At 40.0% G+C, this 19,032-nt stretch overlaps 1 protein-coding gene across 2 annotated transcripts in view; it reads left to right on the top strand.

Moving 5' to 3' along the window:
* FMN2 (formin 2) overlaps positions 1 to 19,032 on the top strand; it is a 399,576-nt gene that overhangs the window by 354,570 nt on the left and 25,974 nt on the right. The window lies entirely within an intron of this gene.

Genomic DNA, 19,032 nt, shown 5'->3' with positions numbered 1-19,032 from the left:
CTAATCTAAACCTGGTCCCCTAGAAAAGGGTTTGAAACTTATTTACACTAAGGTTCAAAATGAAAAGAGTCGCGTTTCCCCTTGCGTGATTATTTTCATCATGTCTAGGATTAGAGTCCTCAATGGAGTGTAGATGGTGTGATTTTAGACATCAACAAGATGGGACTGATGATGTTGTCGCTTTGGAGTAGCTGGTCCGATGCACATCACATAAGCAAGTGCATCGCTGTTGGAGAATGGCTTGGTCCTGTCGTGGAGGTCCCAGGCCAAGGATGCTGGACACCCTCCTTGTCACTTTCTTCTGCTAGCATAGACCAGAATATAAGCTGGTGAGATGCTTCTTCAGAGAGAATGTTAAGATGGACTAATTCAGATGCTTTGCTCCCTAAGCATCCTCACAGCCCCGTCTAATACATGCCCCATGACAGCGTCCTCAGAGTCCCATCTAACACACGCTCCATGAAATGGAATTGTTTCGAGATGACATTATCAATTAACAACCCACCGTTTGGTGGCATTATGTGCATCTGACATGCCCAGAATGAGCTTTCCTTCACTCTCTAAGTATCTCATAAAATCAGCCAGATCCATTTTTTTGATTCTTTATCCTGTGCTTGCCATGTCCTAGAACTATGTGATGGTCTTTGGGTTCACACTTGGTGACCTTACATTCACGTTAGCAGTGTTGCGAATTGGCAGTTTACAAGTGCTCTTGACTGCAGACTTCTCAGTTTTCTAAATCATTTGCTTTTAACAAAGGGCTAAGGAAGAACACGTGGCAGGTGAGAACGCTGCTTTGCCCATTGACTTCCAAAATCTATTACCCTCTTGGCAAATGATAACCAGTTTGCTTGAAAAGGAAAACCATTGGTTGGAGTTGTGGTTGGAGTTGTTTGCAGAACAGCTCTGTTCCTTTCCTTAGTGAGGGACCAGCTATGTACTTTTTAGGAAACAGTGAAAAATGAAAATGCAGAATTTCTTGTATAAAAATTAATCATTTCAAGACAGCAAAGCATTAAAGCAACCACAAAGCCCTTCTAAGGGTGGCGCCCCATCTGACATCTGACTGCCCAAATGCACACCTATGCCCTGCTTTGGTGTAAACTTTTTTTTTTTTTTTTTTTTTTGAGACATAGTCTCACTCTGTCACCACGCTGGAGTGCAGTGGCACGATCTTGGCTCACTGCAACCTCTGCCTCCCGGGTTCAAGCGATTCTCCTGCCTCGGCCTCCTGAATAGCTGGGACTACAGGCGCACGCCACCATGCCTGGCTAATTTTTGTATTTTTAGTAGAGACGGGGTTTCACCATGTTGGCCAGGATGGTCTCCATCTCTTGACCTCGTGATCCACCTACCTCAGCCTCCCAAAGTGCTGGGATTACAGGCGTAAGCCACCACACCTGGCCTGGTGTAAACTTTATATTTTCTATAGTTAAATGGAAAAGTATTTCAGAAATGTTTTGAATGCCCTGGGACATGGATAGGAAATGCCAGTGTCGTCATTTAAAAGTGTGAAACTTCTTGTACAGTTGCTGTCAGTGTGAGTAGAACCTCAAGTGGAATTACAAATACTTAAAATGGGGTGCTGTTCTCCAACCTATTTCTCGTCTCTGTACTCCTATACTATTTACTATCAACCTGTTTTCTTCAATGGCTAGTCTTATACTGCCTAACAATATGTCGATTTTATACCATTAGTTTTTTGATATTTGCATATTGGTCTTTTTTTTTTTTTTTTTTTTTTTTAGTTAAGAACCACTCAGTGTTGGTCCTCATATCTGGATTAGTGTCCTCATACCTGGTATAGCTCTCATATCTGGTATGGTCCTCATATGGGATTAGTGTCCTCATATCTGGTATAGCTCTCACTTTTAGCAAGCCACACTGCCTTTCCCCTCTTTGTGTCTCCATAAGTATTTGCTGACTTGTTGCATCATCACCTTTGGAACAGACAGGGAAATAAGAACTTAGCCTAGTAAAGTAATGAACATGTTTTCTTCCATAACTTGAGTTGCTCATTTTAGGTAATAAAATCCCTGCTCTGAATACCTCAAAGCAAAAAGAGAGAGAAACAGAGAGAGAGAGAGTTTTTATTTGTTTAGACAGTCAAACCTCAGAAGGGCAAGAGTGGAATTTGCCTGTGGAAGGCCTGAATGCAGAATTCTATCTGCTGTGAGTGTGGTTAGTCAGCCGCATGTGTCTGTACCTTCTCTTGCGTGATGCATGTGTCTTTTTAAATGTCCTCTCTCTATTCTTTCTCCCTCTTTTTCCTCTTCTTTCTCTCACCCTTTCTTCCCAACCCACCACCCCTCTGTAGCTTAGCTTTAACTGCCAAGCTAGGCTGTTCCTTAGCTGTCAGCCACTGCCATGGCTTATATTCTCATAACCCAGGAGGAGAGAGCAGTTTCCATATCCATCTGCAAAAATACCAGGGAGGAACTCCGAATGAATTGTGTCCGTCTCTGGTTCAGCCCTGGTGGTACCATGGTTAGCTTAGCAGCTTAGCAGTTCACAAACCTGATCCTGAAGCAAGAGAAGAGTGTTACCATGATTGACAGTTCCCTTCAGAGCAGTGCTTTTGAAGGAAGAACAGTTTCCCCAAAAAAGTAAACAATAATCTGGCCTAATTTATTAAGCCTTTAAAAGTTTGCTAATCACCCATGTGATTAGAAAAATGTCTTACCATGGTAGAAATAACCTGAAAGATGGTGTTAATGGTGTCCTTGAAATTTTTCTGATAGAATTTTCCTTGGACTAGTTTGGTACATATAGATTGAAAAATATCATTAAAGTTTTAAATCCTGTATAAATTTTTCTCATGCCACTATTTCTAATTTGCGTCAGATTACAGAGTGATAATAATGACTCTATTTTCTTACTTTGTCCTGATGACTCATATGATTTGGTTGATACATTTCTCGAAATAGTGAATTTCTATACATCCGTGTCGGATAGGGCTGCTGTCTTTCTAGTCAATGTGTTTGGATTTCTAAGCTCTGCCACTTACTGGCTCCAGAATCTTAGAAAGTCAATTATTCTTCAAGAGTCAGTTTCCTAATCTATAAAAGAGAAATGATAATACAATCTTGCAGTGTTATCATGTAGATTAAATGACAAAATATATTTGAAGTATATAGCACAGTATCTACCTTCTGAATGCCTGTACTGTTTTTCCATCATTTAATAAAAATAGTATCCTACAAGGTGACATAACATTGCTAAGGCACATTAAGCATCTTAAGACCATAGTCTGTAAACACAAAGTATTATTATGACTCAGTTACATTCTTGGTTAGGCAAAATATCTTAGTTGTGAGTCCAAGGATGAAATTTTGTTTGAAAATGTTCATGTAACCTATCCCTCCATATCTACACTAGGTGACACAATGAACACAAATCAACTGATCTTGTCACGAGTCAGAAAAATTATTTTTTCATCTACTTGGAACTAGACATGTACAATTGTTAATAAGAAATCCTCCTTTTTTGAAAAAACAATCTAGACTTGTCATCACTGAGCAACACAAAACATGTGCAAGTATGTGTTTTTTTAAATTTCAATTTGTCGGCCGGGCGCGGTGGCTCACGCCTGTAATCCCAGCACTTTGGGAGGCTGAGGTGGGTGGATCACGAGGTCAGGAGTTCGAGACCAGCTTGGCCAGCATGGTGAAACCCCGTCTCTACTAAAAATACAAAAATTAGCTGGGTGTGGTGGTGCGTGCCTGTAATCCCAGCTACTCTGGAGGCTGAGGCAGAAGAATTGCTTGAACCTGGGAGGCGGAGGGTGCAGTGAGCTGAGGTCATGCCACTGCACTCCCGCCTGGGTGACAGAGCAAGACTCAGTCTCAAAAAAAAAAAAAAAAAATTTCAATTTGCCTGTGTTCACCAGAAGACGGGAAGGGATAACATTTATTCTACCAAGCATCTCCCTAAGGTCTCGCAGAGCATAGTTGTAGTGGGTAAGGAAATAGGCAGTCTTCATCTCCTATTTTCAGGAAGGCATTGGCATGACTGTCACCTAGCCACTAATGAGGCTCTGTGGAGCTAGGATAACAAGAGCTGTATTCATTAAAAGAAAGAGGTACAGATTGATTCAGAATGTGTGTCTTTTTTTTTACCCTGATTGAGAGGCTATGGTCTAGGTCCTGGGAAAGGAGGGTTAGGCTTCCAGAACAACATCACTTCTTACTTTGCTCTATTGTAAGTTGCGCTCAGTTTTCAGGATGAGTGTTCAGCTATATAACCATGTGAAGCTACCTGTGATTATTCACTCATTCTGTGTGGAGTCGTACGGGACACTGAGATGTTCAAGTACATTAAATGAAGGTCTCCTCTTCTTTGAGCTAGCAGTATAGCACTGGTTGGTGTATCATGCAGTGGGAGGAACCAGGAGCGGGGATTAAGGAATTCTGCCCAGAGGACTTTTGACCTAGAACGTGGAGCAAGTGTAGGATTTTCACAGACAGTCCAGAGAACTAAGGGCTTTTAGGCAAGAAGATCTGGCTCTGGCCACTGGGCCCCCAGCCTCATAGTGTGTATTGTGGCCTATCATTATTTCATTTTTAGTCGGCCTGAGACATTTTAATTTAATAAATCATGACATTAGTAAGGGTTATGTTTAAAGTATTGTCTAACTTAATTTACTGGTTTATTTTACTTTGAGACAGGTAGTCTTTGATGATCCAAGGGAAAGGATAGCTACTTCTCTAATTGCACAAGCATGTGGCATTCAAGTCTTGTCTCAGCCCAGCTGAAACCTGTAATTAGAGGAAAATAATTTGAATGTTTATCCTTAGAAGGTTATGCATTACATTGGTGAGCCCCTCATGCCTTGTTAACATTTCTGTTTCCATAATTTGTATTCAAGTGATTCGTATTCAAGTGCCCTGTATGTTCAGATTTATGTATAATATTATTGGAGTAAGTTTAAGAAGGAGAGACCATTTTCAAAGAAATTGAAAATACATCTGAAGAATGGAGATAAGGTAAGTTTATTCTTATGGAATAACGTGCTTGCTGGATGCCTAAGCAAAGCTGCCTCTTGGACTGCAAGGTACCACTCTTGCATTGTGTGATAAATGAATTTGGCCAACCATTCACCCTTTTCATTCAGGCATCAATTTTTAGAAAAATGACCCATAAAGAAATCTTCTCAGTGCCAACTTTCTGTAACCAAAGGTTTGGCAGGAGAGTCGACAAATAGGACGGTCAAAATAGTGGCCAATGGAGGCTAAGGGTGTGAGGAGATTTATCCATATTCATGAATTGGAGTAACAAATACACATTAAGACAGTAAGTAATGCATTCAACAATTATTTATGATATGTATGCCCTACTATATGCCAGGCAACGTTCCTGGCCATGTGGATCTTTTCTCTTCTCATGAGAGAAGGAGACAACAAAAAGTAAGCACGTATTTAAGTTCCAAGCTGAAATCAGTGCTATGAGGAAAATAAACAGGGAGTCATCTTGCAGAATCCAAAGGGAGGAGATTCATTTAGAGAGGTTGGTCAGAGGAGGCCTTTCTGAAGAGGCAGCATTGCCGTGGACACCTAAAGAATTCAAGGGAGCAGCCCCGTGAAGGGGCACGGTGGGGAGGGGGTGATGTGGTATATGAGCATTCCGGGCAGACGGTAGGGATGTTCACGGCAATGTCGCAGGAAAGATGAAGCACTTCCCAGGAAAGATGGGGGCCGTGCAATGGATTTGATAAAGCAAGCTGGGGCCTGAGCTTTCAGGCCCTGGTAGGTCGTGGTAAACATTGACTTTTATTGTGCATTCAATAGGAAGCCATCAAAGGGTTTTTTTGTTTTTTTTTCCGGAGAGAAAATAACCTTATATGATACATGTAATGAGAAGATTATTGGCTGCCAAATGGGTAGTAAATTGGAGAGTGGAGAGTGTTAGTAAAAAGCAAGTTAGAAAGTTATTTTAGTGACCTAATTGAGAGCTAGGACTCTGCAGACTGGGGTGAAGGCAGTAAAGATTGTAGAAAATAGGTAAATTTGAGATATATTTTGGAGGAAAATCTACATAGATTTGCTGTTCACAGGTTCCTGGATGAACCAGTTTTGGGAATCAGAAAATTGTAAATGTCAGCTCAGATACTGAAAAGCTAATATTCACTAGGATGCTAGAGATCAAGAAAGCAGGTTTTTCCTTTCTTCTAAAATGCTGTAGAAAAAGAGCTGAGGAAAGATATGAAAGCCAGGATATTAAGATATTTACTTTGTAAAATTTAGTTCTTTTTAAAAAATGGAAAGCCCTAACGTGAAGATTAGCTGGGAAAGGGCTTTGCATTTGCTTCTTTATCCTGCCGTGTTCCAAGAGATGTTTTTAAAACTTTGGGAAATCTTCAAAATCCTCAATTCAAAAACTGAAGAAACTTTCAGTAGGTGGTTCTAGAGAATCCGGACCAAGAGCTAAGAACGTGACTTGTCCAAAGATGTTTTTAGTTTGGTAAGGATTTGAACATTGTAGCATCTTTTAATGAGTGTGTACACACTTGTAAGGTATCTGAGCAGTTTTTAATTCCCCTTTAGCATTTGCTAAAAGGGTTTTTTGATGTCTTAGCAAAGTTTGCAGTAGAACTATCCTGGATCAAAATATACTTCCTGGAGTGAAGATAATTAAAGTTACTCCTTTAAAAAATAACATCATGTGGCTTATGTGGGCTGAAAACAAGATCTATTCAAGCTAGATGATGTTATTTTTTCAGGGGCAATTTTTGATTTCTTTAGGATACTTTCAAATGATGTAATGATTATAATCTGCTAGAGGAAGTACAGACCTGTTGAATTTGAATAATATCAAATTAACAAATTGTTAGGTTTGTGTGGACTTCTGCTAGAGCCTGGATTTTTAAGATAATCAAAAATGTAAGGAGCCAAAGGCTTCCCCATGGCTCATTCCCACCATAACATACTCCGTGCTAACTCTCACACCTTTGGGCAAAGGAATTCCACATTCACACACTCCTCCTGTTCGACTTTAGGATTTCAGCTTCACACACTACGCCTGTTCCCATTAGGGGGAGTAGAGCTTTAGAAAAATGGAAAGTGTTTCTTCTGCACTTAACCATTAGCAGCCTTAGGGCAAATGGATAATCAAAGACTATTCCTGAGAGATGAGGGAAGAGATTGCCTCCAGCAAGAGGTATTGATCCCTATGGCAGGGTTGAAGCTAACAACAGATGTTAGACCAAGACATGTTAGTAGTTATTTTATTTGACAGACAGCAATTCGCTCACCTGGTTTTGGCTGCTGGACTCTGGTTGAGGTTTAGAAGCAGCTGTAGTAAGACATTAAGCTCGGTTTTAAAAGGAATTATTTGTGAAAGCATGTGCTTGGTGTGTGTGTGTTGGGGGATGTTGGGAGGTTGGGTACCAAGAATGGACATCCGTATTGAGGTTCTTTGAGAATATATATTTCAATATAGGACCTACAAAAAATAAGATAATATTCGGGTATCTTAGACAGAGAGTGAAAAGAAAATGTTCCTAAAAAATGTAAGTAGAACGGCCAGTAAACACATGAAAAGATACTCCACATTGTTAGTCCTCAGGGAAATGCAAATCAAAACCAAAGTGAGATATACTTCATACTCACTAGGAAGGCTGTGGTAAAATACACAGACAGTAACAAGTGTTGCAGATGATGAGAATGTACAGAACTCTCATATATTGCTGGTGGAAATACAAAATGGTTTTTGCCATTATTTTTATGGCAAAAACTGCAATTACTTTTGCACCAACCTAATACGTGGGGCCTGAACGTAGATTAGTCTTTGTGAGGAGCTGGAGTCTTGGGGTACAGAGGAAGGAAAATGGAGAGTAACTACTAATTAAGTTTCTTTTGGGGGGGGGTACAAAATGTCTAAACTTAGATGGTTTTAGAGGGGTGCACAAACCTATGCATCTACTAAAAAAAAAATTGACGTTCACTTTCAGTGAGTGAATTGTATGGTATGTGAATGATAGCTCAATAAGGCTGTTTTGGAAGGAAGAAGAATTAAGTAGAATTCACACATTAGAGTTACATTAGAGTTCTAAGCATAAAAGTGGACCACAATTGAACATACTGACAACCTTCAGTGATCTGTATTCAGAGTGTTCACAGTTTTGAAAAATCTAACATTGTTTCCTCTTCTTCCTGCCTGGTACAACTCCTGCTATTTCCCCTGTACCCAAGTAATTTTGTATGTACCCAAGGAAAGCAAATCTTGTAACTACAAACATGAGTATTAGCTAACAGAATTTGGGAGATAAATCTGCTGGGAAAAGCTATTTAAAAAATTGCAGAACTCATTCCAGAATCAAAAAGACCATCATCAATTTAGATAATTAGTCATTTGCAGTAGTTTGACTCTGCAGTGATGAAATAGGCTGGTGCTTTTCCTGTGTAAACCCACTTCAGGAAATCTAAGTCATGTTTTAAAAATATACACACATGCAAAAAATACTATATGTATGCATATATATGTGTGTATGTGTATGTGTTTTGAACAATTATTCATCTATTGTGAATAAACTTTTTCAAATCTAATCTTCATGGGAAGAGTCCTATTATTCAAGTTTCTGTAATACATAGGCCCTTTGTTGCTAATGGAAATAGATAAATACTTAGAAAAAAAGAATTTGGTCAGGTGCTATGGCACATACCTGTATCCCCAGCACCTTGGGAGGCTGAGGCAGGACGATTGCTTGAGCCCAGGAGTTCAAGACCAGCCTGGGAAACATAGGGAGACCCTGTCTCTACAAAAACAAACAAAAATTAGCTTGGCATGGTGGCGTACACCTGTGGTCCCAGCTACTTGGGAGGCTGAGGCAGGAGAATCACTTGAGCATGGGCGGTTGAGGCAGCAGTGAGCCATGACTGTGCCACTGCACTCCTGCGTGGTCAACAGAGCAAGACCCTGTCTCAAAAAAATAATAATTCAATATGATAAAAAGTGGTTACCTGGCAGGGTAGGGTGGCTCATGCCTGTATTCCCAGTATTTTGGGAGGCCAAGGCGGGTGGATGGCTGGAGCCTAGGAGTTGAGACCAGCCTGGGCAACATGGCAAAACCCCATCTCTACAAAAAATACAAAATTTAGTTGGGCGTGGTGGCGCCTTCCTGTATTCCCAGGTACTTGGGGGCCTGAGGTGGGAGGATTACTTGAGTCCGGGCTGTTGAGGCTGTAGCGAACAGAGATAGTTCCACTGCACTCTAGCCTAGGTGACGAAAGTGAGACCCTGTCTCCAAAAAAAAAAAAAAAAAAAAAAAGTGGTTAAAGTATATAAAAGGAAAATGAATTTGTCTGTCTTTGCTATGGGTGAAGATTTGCATCTTTCACTTCTGTTTAATGAACACTTCACCCTCTCTCCAGAATCCCTATCTCCCCTGGTACCCACTTTCCCGTGACTTTCTGCTTACTGACACTGGGCCCCACTCCATGGCCTTCTGCCCAAGTCACTGCTCGGGCTTTTTGCTTGCCATACAAGGTTGGCCTTAGAAACTTGCACCATGGGCAGCTGCTAGGTCATGAGAAGAATTTTGAGCCCATGGAAAGGAAACTTGTTTAGGATAGACAATACTACAGCCAGACCTTTGATATGGTACTTTCTAGCAAGCAGATACCCAGTGAAGATTAACCATGCTGATGCTGAAGAACTGGCTGTAGAATTACAGTGCGGTCTTGGATATTGACACTTCTAGTTCATTCAAGTTTCCATCGATTAAACCACAATCATCATGGCAAATTAGGATCATGTAGGTTGGAGTTCTTTGGTTTATGTGAAAAGCAATTGTATACAATTTGTTCCTCCTTAAAGGGACATGTAACTTGTCATTATCATTATTTAAATTATTACATATATATGCTATTTCTTTTTCCAGATTTATTGAGGCATAATTGACAAAAATTATATGCATAAGATTATACAATGTGATGTCTTGATATACGTTGCGAAGTGCTTATCACAATTAAGCAATAATATATCCATTAACTTTTTGCGGTAAGAATACTTAAGATCTTTAAGATATGTTATCTTAGCAGGTTTTAAGTGTACAATAAATATTATTATAGGTACTGTGCTGTACATTAGGTCTTTAGACTTGTTCATTTTATAAGTCAAAGTTATAAGTATTCTTTGACCAATATCTCCCCATTTCTCATATACTTATTATAATGTCACATCAAAATTAAATTCTAAAATTCTTGGTGTTTTAGGACCTATGATTTTGCAATTTTTGAGAGTAATAATTCTACAGAGCCAAATAAATGAAAACAGCAGTACAGCTAATATAATTCCTAAAATGATGTAAAACATTTTTGTTTTACAATTTAGGCTTTCAAATTATAACTATAATTTATTAATACATAGATTAGATTATTAATACAGCAGAGGTCTGTCTGCACAATCCCTTTGAATATTGTCTTACGTGAAGCCTATGAGCATTTTCATTTCATTTCATTCTATTTTGATTTACTTTGCTTTTGTTTCCTAAGATCTGTAATAAAACACCTAGGATCGCAGATACCTTGAATGTCTTTCTAAGTCTGAAAACTTTATGTAATCAACCTCGCCTGTCATTTGATCTTGTTGGTAATACTAAACATTCCCTAACTAATCTTTTAGCATTGTCTCCATCCTCTCCCACCCGGCCCCGGCCACGTTCCACCTCCGATTGATTATAGAGGTCACTCCCTTCCTTGAAGGCCAGCAGTGAGGCCGGCACCCGAGCGTCATGTTCTGTATCTAGATGAAAGAACATGCTCCTGGCCAGTGTGTCTCCATAGCTCATTGATTGCTCTCTGGAGAAAGGCTGGTATGCCTCCTTGCACATTTCTTTTTTGAATGATTTAAAACTTGATGCTGAGCTATATAAAGTTCTGTCTGGATAGCTGTGCCTTATAGAGGGAGGGTCATCCTGAAAGATGCCACTTCTGCCTTTACAAAAAGAGCACGCAGACCGTTCCTAGGGCAAGCCACCTCCACCATGGCGTTGTGTGGAATTAGCTAATGGTTATACCTGGCAAAGAGAAAATGAAGGTTAAGAGGACAACAGAGGTATCCTTGTGCTACTGTATGGTCAGAAAGGAATTCAGCCCTATCCCTTGGAGTTATATGCAGATTCAAGTTGTCTGGTTTTTTGTAAAGAAGTATTAATTTTTAAAAGTATTTGTCTTGGCCGGGTGCAGTGGCTCACGCCTGTAATCCCAGCACTTTGGGAGGCCGAGGCGGGTGGATCACGAGGTCAAGAGTTTGAGACCAGCCTGGACAAGATGGCGAAACCCTGTCTCTACTAAAAATACAAAAATTAGCTGGGCACGGTGGTGGGTATCTGTAATCCCAGCCACTCATGAGGCTGAGGCAGGGGAATCACTTGAACCTGGGAGGCGGAGGGTGATCTCGGGTGCAGCCGAGATCACGTCATTGCACTCTAGACTGGGCGACAGAGCAAGACTCTGTCTCAAAAAAACAAAAAAAATTGTCTTGAGGAGGACAGAATTGCTGGTGTGTTGGCTGAGTCTGTAGCTGTTTTGCTGTGAGCAGAATAGAACCAGCGTCATTAGGTCAGTACCAGCTCTTTTTGGGCTTTGCAATATACTGCCCCTGCAGTGGTTCTGGGCACGAGCTGGGAAAGGAGATGATCGGCATGTTCCCCAGGAGGAAATGTCAGCAAGCCGTGTTAGAGAGGCCCACCTGCCTGCTCCCCAAGAGGGGCCTCATCCCCTGAGTTTCATTAACCTAAAGATGACCTCTGCCTCCACTAACTTGGAGTCACCGGGAGTAGAACTAGTAGAGCAATAGAAGAAAGTGCGCTTCTAAGCCTGATACAGTAAAATAGTGGGTAGCAGCACCGACAGTGAGACATGAAGGAAGTGTGGTGTTGGGTTTATTTTTAAATAAACAGATAGTATCTGTCATTATATTAATGATGTAGTATTTTGCTTTGTATATTTTAGCACTATTAATATTTCTCTTGTTTTATAATGGGCATCTAAAGTGGGCTGCATTTACCATCACTCTGAAAAATAAAAAAACTTAAAATTCAGTTATATATTGGGAGGCCGAGGTGGGCGGATCACGAGGTCAGGAGATCGAGACCATCCTGGCTAACACAGTGAAACCCCATCTCTACTAAAAATACAAAAAATTAGCCAGGTGTGGTGGCACTCACCTGTAGTCCCAGCTACTCAGGAGGCTGAGGCAGGGGAATCACTTGAAACTGGGAGGCAGAGGTTGCAGTGAGCCGAGATCACGCCACTGCACTCCAGCCTGGGTGACAGAGCAAGACTCTGTTTCAAAAAAATAAATAAATAAAAAATTTAGTTATATAGCCATTCACTCTTTTTCAAAAGAATATATTGAATATTCATGACTTAGGCATTCATTTAGAATTTCAAATACCCAGAAGTGAAAGTTGACAGGCAAGAATCCCCACTCCTTTAATTAGTCAGGAAAAATGGTTCAGGGATGAGCCTCTAAAGTGTGTTGAACAAGGAAAAAGGACAGAGGTAAAAGTACTAACTCTTTAATCTTGAAAATATTCTAATGATCATTATATTTAGATAATATATATTTTTGCAAAAATTTTATCAGAAATAAAAGTGTATTCCTAGATCTTAACTTTACGAGATGGGTTTATTTTTTAAAATTAACCTCTAGGTTCAAATTCCTATGGCCTAAGGGTGAATATTTTTGGAAAGTGATAAAATTCCATTTGGCCACTTTAAATTTTTCCAAGTGTTCAGGGGAAGTAAATAAAATGAGGCATAAAAAGGAAAAAGTACGAAAAAAGTAGAAAACATAGTAGAAAAAAGTATGTCATCAGTTAAGAGATTTCATCAGTTAAGAGAATTTCAGGTGCTCACAGAGAACTCAGTAGCTTTCATTTTAAACATCTGACTAGCTGTAGATATTAATACATTCTTAAATTCATGTGCTGTTTTTATGACAGAAGCTCTTGTAATTCTATACTGAGTATGTACACAAGTTTATTTCCTACAACCTCTGATTAGTTTTCTTAATGTTTTCGTTTTACAAAGGCTGAATAAGGTATGTAGTAAGAGTACGTGCTTGTAGGTTAAAAAGACCTGGATTTGATATATATCTCTGAGAGCACCCGTGTAACCCTTGACAAATTAATGTACTCTCTGAACCTGTTTCCCCATTTGTAAAATGAAGGTACTATACGCACCCAATTCCTGGAGTAAATTAAAGGAGACACAGAGTATAAAACATTTAGCACACACTTTCACATATAGAAACTTCTTAGTTAATGTTAGTTGCTGCCATTATCATTAATATATTAACGTTGTTTGAAAAGCAATAAACTTACTATGAGAAAGATTTAGCACTGAATAAATTCATAGAAGCCAAACCCCACATAATTCTATTCCACCAACCACCCTTCCTTAGGTTTGTGTTCCCAAACATGAATCGAAGCATTACCAATGATAAGCCCTTTGACCTTGGGCAGTTATTTAATCTTAGTCAACTTCAGCTTTCTAATTTAAACAATCGAGATATCAATCACTAAAGTACATGATATTGAGGCTGTTAATTATATTAAGTGTCGTAGTCCCAACACAGTGCATAGTTCATCACAGCTGCTGACTATTAAAATTAGTACCAGTGGTGTTTTAGAAATTACTACTATTGTTACAAATGAGCCCAACGTTTTTCTCTCCATGAGTAAAACAATGAGGAAGAACTGGACAGAGTTAGGAAGAGCTTGGAAAAGGAGGAGAATGAGAGTGGGTATTAATGAAGCATAGAGATGAGGAAGAATAATGGTGCTTAAAAACGGAAGGCATAGAACACACAGAAGGTAAAAGTCACTGGAAATAACTTCTCTATGAGGGAGTTTATATCTTTTTGTATTAGCAGCATGATCCGCCACTTAATATTTTAAGATATTCTTACCATGGAACCCTGTGCTTTCTTCATTGTGGATCCATAGCAATCACGGTGTTTTCTCTCTTTTTTGTCTCCACCAAATCAACTCACTCTTGCTGAGCATCATTCTTCATTAAGATGTGGCTTCGGGGCCAGAAATGGTGGCTTACGCCTGTAATCCCAGCACTTTGGGAGGCTGAGGCAGGTAGATCACTTGAGGTCAGGAGTTCAAGACCAGCCTGGCCAACATGGCAAAAACCCATATCTACTAAAAATGCAAAAATTAGCTGGGCATGGTGGTACCCACTTGTAATCCCAGCTACTCAGGAGGCTGAGGCATGAGGCTCACTTGAACCCAGGAGGCAGAGGTTGCAATGAGATGAGGTTGCACCACTGCACTCCAGCCTCGGTGATGGAGTGAGACTCTCACTCTAAAGAAAAAAATTAATATATATGGTTTCCAATCCTTTAGATTATAGATCTATTTATAGTAGTGTTGTGTTGAGGTCTTTTAAAGGACAAGGATCATGCCTCTTTTGCCCTCTTTACATATCTTGTTCTTCTTAGTTAAGCATTAAGCAAAGCTGTCAACATAACATAGAAACACAGAGGTTGGAGTTAGGGATAGAGAAGGAGCTGGGAGCATTTAAAATAGAAAGCCAGACCCAAGTAGCAGCACTAGAGCACAGGTACGGAGCCTGAACTTGAGGCTACATAATATTGATGGCAAATTTGAGATAAAGATGGAAAAGCTATTGTTTTTTAATGTCATAGGCCAACAAATGAATGGACAGATGGTTAGATGACGAGTTACTGGAAATGACACAACCATTCAAGAAAGAATACAAACCCAAGTTAGCAAAGTGATGTTATTATGAGGAAAGCTTGGCTCCTATGTTTAAAAGCTCTCTACTTTATTATTAGTTAAAAAAAAAAGTCAAATCACTCACAGCACACTTTGCCACTGATTACAATCCACTAGTGTGTCCCAGAGATTCAAATGAGAACCAGGGACTCTGCACAACCTCTTAGCTTAAGAGAGGCGAGAACATGACCATCAGAAATCTGGTGCATAATAGTAAAGAGGAAATGTGTTGACTTCCATATAAGATACACTTTACTGTTCATTAATAATTATTAAAAGCAAGTTTCGGCCAGGTGTGGTGGCTCACCGGGGCAGGAGGGTTACTTCAGGCTAGGAGTTCCAGACCAGCCTGGACAACATCACAAAATCCCCATCTCTACAAAAAATAAAATTAAAAGTTAGCTGGGTGTGGTGGCACCTGTAGTGTGCCACCAGGAGGCACACTACAATTGAGATAACAATTGCTGGAGATGGTATTGAGGCTGCTAATGACATTAAGTGCAAAAGTCCCAACACAGTGAATAGCCCATCACAGATGCTATTAAAATTAGTACCATTGGTGCTTTAGAAATTACTACTATTACTACCAGCTACTTAGGAGGCTGAGGTGGGAGGATCACTTGAGCCCAGGAGTTTGAGGTTATAGTGAGCTCTGATCATGCTACTGTACTCCAGCCTAGGCAACAGAGCAAGACTGTCTCTAAAAAAATAGTAATAATAGGCTGGGCTTGGTGGCTCACGCCTGTAATCCCAGCACTTTGGGAGGCTGAGGAGGGTGGAGCAACTGAGGTCAGGAATTCGAGACCAGCCTGACCAACAAAGTGAAACCCCGTCTCCATAAAAATATAAAAATTAGCCAGGCGTGGTGACAGGCACCTGTATTCCCAGCTACTCAGGAGGCTGAGACAGGAGAATTGCTTGAACCCGGGAGGCAGAGGCTGCAGTGAGCCAAGATTATGCCACTACACTCCAGCCTGGGTGACAGAGCGAGACTCCGTCTCAAAAATAATAATAATAATAATAAGTTGCATAATAATGTCAGAAAAGGTAAGAGTGACATGTTCATATCCAAATATTCTTAATCACTAGTAGTCATCTGTCATTTTCTACCTGATTGTGACTTCTCTAACAGGAATAATGGAGTCTTCAAACTTTGGGGATAATTATTATAATAGATACAGTTTTATTCCTAATTTTATAGTCCAGACCCATAATCTCTTATCTACAATTTTGAGACCCCAAAACCTCAGAAACCAAAAGCTTATTCATATTTTTGTGGCAAATTTATCTGTCAGCGACACTCAACTTTCATGAGGCTATGTACAGTCTTTACTCGTTCTATAGTGTGAATGTTCATATACTTACAGAAATATCAATGTGTTTAATCAAACATTGATTCCATGCTATGTCAGACCCTTTTGATAGTGTTATGCTCCATATTCCTATCTGAAACTGGAAACGTTCTGAATTGTTTTTATTTTATTTTATTTTTTTTATTTGAGACGGAGTTTCACTCTTGTTGCCCAGGCTGGAGCGCAATGGCACGATCTCGGCTCACCACAACCTCTGCCTCCCGAGTTCAAGTGATTCTGCTCCCTCAGCGTCTCCAGCAACTAGGATTACAGGCATGCACCACCATGCCCGGCTAATTTTGTATTTTTAATAGAGACAGGATTTCTCCATGTTGCTCAGACTGGTCGCGAACTCCCGACCTCAGGTGATTCACCCGCCTCGGCCTCCCAAAGTGTTGCAATCACAGGCGTGAGCCACTGCACCCGGCGGAAGAGTTCTGAATTCTAAAATCCTTCTAAACCCTAAGAATTTGGGGTAAAGGATGATAGAATGAATGGCTGGCCGACTGAACTATGTATTCACTGGCCCTCATTCTGCTGTCTCTAGAACCGCACAGATAAATCCAATCCTTTGTTCCATGTAATAAATCTGATATTTAAGGTTAACTATGAAGATTCTACCAGGTTTTCTATTGCCCTGACATAAACCCTTTGTCCTGTTCATTGTTTTGGAGTCTCTTGGACTTTTCTGATTCATTTAGCTTCCTGCTCACCCTGGGCCTCATCATCTGATAGTTCAGCTATATCAGCACTGGCACTATGATTTATACAACAGATTACACCTCTCAACTTCTCACCACTTCCTGGAGTCGGCAGGCCAGACCTTCACACCTCTTGCTCTGGGAAAAATTCTCTAAGCTGCACTACTTCAAAATCAGTGTTCCCCAACCTAAGGTAGATTCTCTGAGGAATGGATATCCTGAGACAAATCCTGGGAAGCCTGAGGGGAATGGGAAGTCAAAAGCATTTTCATTCCAATTTCCATTTTCCTCTCTAATTGTTCCCCACACTGCCACCTTCCACATTCTTCAAACTGTAAGCACCACTTCTGTGTGCTTCACTACGAATGTATGACTTGTCCACATACTTCCCTGAGGTCCTTCAGTATGTACTTATTAAGTGTCTACTCTATACTAGGCAGTGGAGTTGTGAATAAAACCAAATGCCTGCCTTGGTGGAGCTTACATTATAGAAGGGAGGTCCAGACCATCAATAAATGTACAGCAAAGCTCCAAGGAAAAACAGAGCAGGGCAAAGAGAAGACCGCTATGGGAGGTGGTTTATTTTATATAAATTAGCCAGACAGTGCCTCTGAGAGGTGATGTCTAAGCAGGGACTCGGAGATGAGGGAATAAGCTAATGGATATCTGAAGAAAGAACCTTCCAGACGGATCAAGCATCACATGCAAAGCTCAAGGAAGGAGCATGTTTAGTCAAGTGCCCAAAGTGGCTGGAACAGAGTGAGTGAGAGTTGAGAGGTAGAAGATGAATTCGGAGAGGGAGCATTGGGGCCAGACTGTGTAGCCTAGTGGGCCAAGTTAGGTCAGGCCTTTAAGAAGGAGGGTATCGAGGAAGAACCGTGCACACTACTGCTAGTGCTGGGGTGAGAAAGATGAGGACTGAATTGACCTGGATTTGGGATCTCGGGTGAATGAGTGACATCCACAAGAGCAGTCTCTGTTGAGTGGTTAGGGACAGATGTCTGATTAACTGGGAGCACAGGAAGCTGGGGCAGTGACTCTAGGTAACGCTCTTGAGGCATTGGTATATGTAAAGGGTCACAATGGAAAGGAAAGCTAGCAGGGCAAGGGAATTAGGGTTTTGTTTCTGTGATTATTTTTGGTGGTGGGATAAACAGCGTATGTGTCACTGGATAGAAATGATCCAGTAAAGGAAAAATTGTGACCTTTGTTCTCTCTTAATATGTGTGTTTCCTTGATTCATTCCTGACTTGTATCTCCCACATCTTATCCCTTAATTAAGCCATTCTTCCTCTTGCATAATTCCAAATTATTATGATATAAATAGCTTTGTTGTACTCTTTTATGAGTTTTACAGGGAGGAAATTGCATAAACTCTCTATAAACTAATTTCTATGTTTAAAAGCCCTTAAGTTCTCCCACCCCATAGCCTGACCAAAAAAGTCTTACTATACAAAAATAGGATACAAATGATCCACACACATCATCCTGGCTAGAGAAGTGTCAGAAACTACAGTGTTGTTAGAACCAATAGAGCTTAACTTTATATCTCACTGGCTATAATAAAAAACTTTTCTGAGCTATTTGAAACAAAAATCACTAAGATTAAGAAAATATCTTAACACAGGTGGAAATAGTAAAAGGATGTTTGCATGAAAAATGTCAAATGTAATAAACAGCACTTTTCTCTGATAATAAAAGATGAATCTGGCTGTCAGATACAATTTTATAATAGCTTTGACCATCATGTACGGCAGGAGTATTTTTTTTTATTTACTATCGTTAAGTTTGTGGAACCAGTGATTGTTGTTTTACTATTTTGTTAAGGAAACCTAAAACATTCTTAGAATGTACAGAAAGAATATGGTCATTCTTTATAGGACTGAAGGGCGTATCAAGTGAGCTGCTTTTGTAAATACCATGAAAATCCAAGTCTGACATGGAATTAAAATCATCTCTACTACAAGATGCAGAAGAAAACCAAACTCTTTTTTTCCTAAATCAGAGACTTAAAAATATTAGTGATGACCAATGTGATTAGAAGCTTTAAAATCCTAACATGTATATGAACAAAAATCTTCCTGTTTTCAGAGACTTAAGCATATCATCTGAGCATTGAAAAAAGCTCTTAATAGTACCTTTCAGATTTCTCATCTGTTTTCAGATCCCATATTAAACTCCTTGTGGAAGAATGAGAAAGAAAGCTACTCTAAATTTTACAGAATAG

Source organism: Pongo abelii, chromosome 1, assembly GCF_028885655.2.
Source record: "Pongo abelii isolate AG06213 chromosome 1, NHGRI_mPonAbe1-v2.0_pri, whole genome shotgun sequence".
In the NCBI taxonomy this organism is placed as follows: Eukaryota; Metazoa; Chordata; class Mammalia; order Primates; family Hominidae; genus Pongo; species Pongo abelii.
This window is presented reverse-complemented; position numbering and strand designations above follow the sequence as displayed.